The sequence below is a fragment of the Anopheles gambiae genome, unplaced genomic scaffold, assembly GCF_943734735.2.
Source record: "Anopheles gambiae unplaced genomic scaffold, idAnoGambNW_F1_1 scaffold_27, whole genome shotgun sequence".
Classification (NCBI taxonomy): Eukaryota; Metazoa; Arthropoda; class Insecta; order Diptera; family Culicidae; genus Anopheles; species Anopheles gambiae.
The window spans coordinates 293562-299674 of record NW_026902721.1 but is presented as its reverse complement, the minus strand read 5'-3'; positions in this window follow the sequence as shown (position 1 = coordinate 299674).

Here is a 6113-nt window from a genome sequence, read left to right as displayed (position 1 = left end):
TGCAATATGACTTCATTTGGATATAACATGGCCGTAACAACGATAATAGATGGCAACAAAACTCAACATCAAATTTCAAGACCATTCAAATAGTGCAAGATGGCTTCATTTGGATGAAACATGGCCGTAACAACGATAATAGATGGCAACAAAACTCAACATCAAATTACAAGGCCATTCAAATAGTGCAATATGACTTCATTTGGATATAACATGGCCGTAACAACGATAATAGATGGCAACAAAACTCAACATCAAATTTCAAGGCCATTCAAATAGTGCAAGATGGCTTCATTTGGATGAAACATGGCCGTAACAACGATAATAGATGGCAACAAAACTCAACATCAAATTTCAAGGCCATTCAAATAGTGCAAGATGGCTTCATTTGGATGAAACATGGCCGTAACAACGATAATAGATGGCAAAAAAAATTCAACATCAAATTTCAAGGCCATTCAAATAGAGCAAGATGCCTTTATTTGGATGAAACATAGCCGTAACAACGATAATAGATGGCAACAAAACTCATCATCAAATTTCAAGGCCATTCAAATAGTGCAAGATGGCTTCATTTGGATGAAACATGGCCGTAACAACGATAATAGATGGCAACAAAACTCAACATCAAATTTTAAGTACAAGCAAATAGTGCAATATGGCTTCATTTGGATGAAACATGGCCGTAACAACGATAATAGATGGCAACAAAACTCAACATCAAATTTCAAGGCCATTCAAATAGTGCAAGATGGCTTCATTTGGATGAAACATGGCCGTAACAACGATAATAGATGGCAACAAAATTCAACATCAAATTTCAAGGCCATTCAAATAGAGCACGATGCCTTTATTTGGATGAAACATAGCCGTAACAACGATAATATATGGCAACAAAACTCAACATCAAATTTCAAGGCCATTCAAATAGTGCAAGATGGCTTCATTTGGATGAAACATGGCCGTAACAACGATAATAGATGGCAACAAAACTCAACATCAAATTTTAAGTACAAGCAAATAGTGCAATATGGCTTCATTTGGATGAAACATGGCCGTAACAACGATAATAGATGGCAACAAAATTCAACATCAAATTTCAAGGCCATTCAAATAGTGCAAGATGGCTTCATTTGGATGAAACATGGCCGTAACAACGATAATAGATGGCAACAAAATTCAACATCAAATTTCAAGGCCATTCAAATAGAGCACGATGCCTTTATTTGGATGAAACATAGCCGTAACAACGATAATATATGGCAACAAAACTCAACATCAAATTTTAAGTACAAGCAAATAGTGCAATATGGCTTCATTTGGATGAAACATGGCCGTAACAACGATAATAGATGGCAACAAAACTCATCATCAAATTTCAAGGCCATTCAAATAGTGCAAGATGGCTTCATTTGGATGAAACATGGCCGTAACAACGATAATAGATGGCAAAAAAAATTCAACATCAAATTTCAAGGTCATTCAAATAGAGCAATATGGCTTCATTTGGATGAAACATGGCCGTAACAACGATAATAGATGGCAAAAAAACTCAACATCAAATTTCAAGGCCATTCAAATAGTGCAATATGGCTTCATTTGGATGAAACATGGCCGAAACAACGATAATAGATGGCAACAAAACTCAACATCAAATTTTAAGTACATGCAAATAGTGCAATATGGCTTCATTTGGATGAAACATGGCCGTAACAACGATAATAGATGGCAAAAAAACTCAACATCAAATTTCAAGGCCATTCAAATAGTGCAATATGGCTTCATTTGGATGAAACATGGCCGTAACAACGATAATAGATGGCAAAAAAACTCAACATCAAATTTCAAGGCCATTCAAATAGTGCAATATGACTTCATTTGGATATAACATGGCCGTAACAACGATAATAGATGGCAACAAAACTCAACATCAAATTTCAAGGCCATTCAAATAGTGCAATATGACTTCATTTGGATATAACATGGCCGTAACAACGATAATAGATGGCAACAAAACTCAACATCAAATTTCAAGACCATTCAAATAGTGCAAGATGGCTTCATTTGGATGAAACATGGCCGTAACAACGATAATAGATGGCAAAAAAACCCAACATCAAATTTCAAGGCCATTGAATTAGAGCAAGATGCCGTTATTTGGATGAAACATGACCGTAACAATGATAATAGATGGCAAAAAAACTCAACATCAAATTTCAAGGCCATTCAAATAGTGCAAGATGGCTTCATTTGGATGAAACATGGCCGTAACAACGATAATAGATGGCAACAAAACTCAACATCAAATTTCAAGGCCATTCAAATAGTGCAATATGGCTTCATTTGGATGAAACATGGCCGTAACAACGATAATAGATGGCAACAAAACTCAACATCAAATTTCAAGGCCATTCAAATAGTGCAATATGACTTCATTTGGATATAACATGGCCGTAACAACGATAATAGATGGCAACAAAACTCAACATCAAATTTCAAGGCCATTCAAATAGTGCAATATGACTTCATTTGGATATAACATGGCCGTAACAACGATAATAGATGGCAACAAAACTCAACATCAAATTTCAAGACCATTCAAATAGTGCAAGATGGCTTCATTTGGATGAAACATGGCCGTAACAACGATAATAGATGGCAACAAAACTCAACATCAAATTACAAGGCCATTCAAATAGTGCAATATGACTTCATTTGGATATAACATGGCCGTAACAACGATAATAGATGGCAACAAAACTCAACATCAAATTTCAAGGCCATTCAAATAGTGCAAAATGGCTTCATTTGGATAAAACATGGCCGTAACAACGATAATAGATGGCAACAAAATTCAACATCAAATTTCAAGGCCATTCAAATAGTGCAAGATGGCTTCATTTGGATGAAACATGGCCGTAACAACGATAATAGATGGCAACAAAAATCAACATCAAATTTCAAGGCCATTGGATTAGTGCAAGATGCCTTTATTTGGATGAAACATGGCCGTAACAACGATAATAGATGGCAACAAAATTCAACATTAAATTTCAAGGCCATTCAAATAGTACAATATGGCTTCATTTGGATGAAACATGGCCGTAACAACGATAATAGATGGCAAAAAAACTCAACATCAAATTTCAAGTCCATTCAACTAGTGCAATATGGCTTCATTTGGATGAAACATGGCCGTAACAACGATAATAGATGGCAAAAAAACTCAACATCAAATTTCAAGTCCATTCAAATAGTGCAATATGGCTTCATTTGGATGAAACATGGCCGTAATAAGGATAATAGATGGCAACAAAATTCAACATCAAATTTCAAGGGCATTGAATTCGTGCAAGATGGCTTCATTTGGATGAAGCATGGCCGTAACAACGATAATAGATGGCAACAAAATTCAACATCAAATTTCAAGGCCATTCAAATAGTGCAAGATGGCTTCATTTGGATGAAACATGGCCGTAACAACGATAATAGATGGCAACAAAATTCAACATCAAATTTCAAGGCCATTCAAATAGTGCAAGATGGCTTCATTTGGATGAAACATGGCCGTAACAACGATAATAGATGGCAACAAAACTCAACATCAAATTTCAAGGCCATTCAAATAGTGCAAAATGGCTTCATTTGGATAAAACATGGCCGTAACAACGATAATAGATGGCAACAAAATTCAACATCAAATATCAGGGGCATTGAATTAGTGCAAGATGCCTTTATTTGGATGAAACATGGCCGTAACAACGAATAATAGATGGCAACAAAATTCAACATCAAATTTCAAGGCCATTCAAATAGTGCAAGATGGCTTCATTTGGATAAAACATGGCCGTAACAACGATAATAGATGGCAACAAAATTCAACATCAAATTTCAAGGCCATTCAAATAATGCAAGATGGCTTCATTTGGATGAAACATGGCCGTAACAACGATAATAGATGGCAAAAAAACCCAACATCAAATTTCAAGGCCATTGAATTAGAGCAAGATGCCGTTATTTGGATGAAACATGACCGTAACAATGATAATAGATGGCAAAAAAACTCAACATCAAATTTCAAGGCCATTCAAATAGTGCAAGATGGCTTCATTTGGATGAAACATGGCCGTAACAACGATAATAGATGGCAACAAAACTCATTATTAAATTTTAAGTACATGCAAATAGTGCAATATGGCTTCATTTGGATGAAACATGGCCGTAACAACGATAATAGATGGCAAAAAAAACTCAACATCAAATTTCAAGGCCATTCAAACAGAGCAAGATGCCTTTATTTGGATGAAACATAGCCGTAACAACGATAATAGATGGCAACAAAATTCAACATCAAATTTCAAGGCCATTCAAATAGTGCAAGATGGCTTCATTTGGATGAAACATGGCCGTAACAACGATAATAGATGGCAACAAAATTCAACATCAAATTTCAAGGCCATTCAACTAGTGCAAGATGGCTTCATTTGGATGAAACATGGCCGTAACAACGATAATAGATGGCAACAAAACTCAACATCAAATTTCAAGGCCATTGAAATAGTGCAAAATGGCTTCATTTGGATAAAACATGGCCGTAACAACGATAATAGATGGCAACAAAATTCAACATCAAATATCAGGGGCATTGAATTAGTGCAAGATGCCTTTATTTGGATGAAACATGGCCGTAACAACGATAATAGATGGCAACAAAATTCAACATCAAATTTCAAGGCCATTCAAATAGTGCAAGATGGCTTCATTTGGATAAAACATGGCCGTAACAACGATAATAGATGGCAACAAAATTCAACATCAAATTTCAAGGCCATTCAAATAATGCAAGATGGCTTCATTTGGATGAAACATGGCCGTAACAACGATAATAGATGGCAAAAAAACCCAACATCAAATTTCAAGGCCATTGAATTAGAGCAAGATGCCGTTATTTGGATGAAACATGGCCGTAACAATGATAATAGATGGCAAAAAAACTCAACATCAAATTTCAAGGCCATTCAAATAGTGCAAGATGGCTTCATTTGGATGAAACATGGCCGTAACAACGATAATAGATGGCAACAAAACTCAACATCAAATTTCAAGGCCATTCAAATAGTGCAATATGGCTTCATTTGGATGAAACATGGCCGTAACAACGATAATAGATGGCAACAAAACTCAACATCAAATTTCAAGGCCATTCAAATAGTGCAATATGACTTCATTTGGATATAACATGGCCGTAACAACGATAATAGATGGCAACAAAACTCAACATCAAATTTCAAGGCCATTCAACTAGTGCAAGATGGCTTCATTTGGATGAAACATGGCCGTAACAACGATAATAGATGGCAACAAAACTCAACATCAAATTTCAAGGCCATTGAAATAGTGCAAAATGGCTTCATTTGGATAAAACATGGCCGTAACAACGATAATAGATGGCAAAAAACTCAACATCAAATTTCAAGGCCATTGAATTAGTGCAATATGGCTTCATTTGGATAAAACATGGCCGTAACAACGATAATAGATGGCAACAAAATTCAACATCAAATTTCAAGGCCATTCCAATTGTACAATATGGCTTCATTTGGATGAAACATGGCCGTAACAACGATGATAGATGGCAACAAAACTCAACATCAAATTTCAAGGCCATTCAAATAGTACAAGATGGCTTCATTTGGATAAAACATGGTTGTAACAACGATAATAGATGGCAACAAAACTCAACATCAAATTTCAAGGCCATTCAAATAGTGCAAGATGGCTTCATTTGGATGAAACATGGCCGTAACAACGATAATAGATGGCAAACAAACTCAACATCAAATTTCAAGGCCATTCAAATAGAACAATATGACTTCATTTGGATATAACATGGCCGTAACAACGATAATAGATGGCAACAAAACTCAACATCAAATTTCAAGGCCATTCAAATAGTGCAAGATGGCTTCATTTGGATGAAACATGGCCGTAACAACGATAATAGATGGCAACAAAACTCAACATCAAATTTCAAGGCCATTCAAATAGTGCAAAATGGCTTCATTTGGATAAAACATGGCCGTAACAACGATAATAGATGGCAACAAAATTCA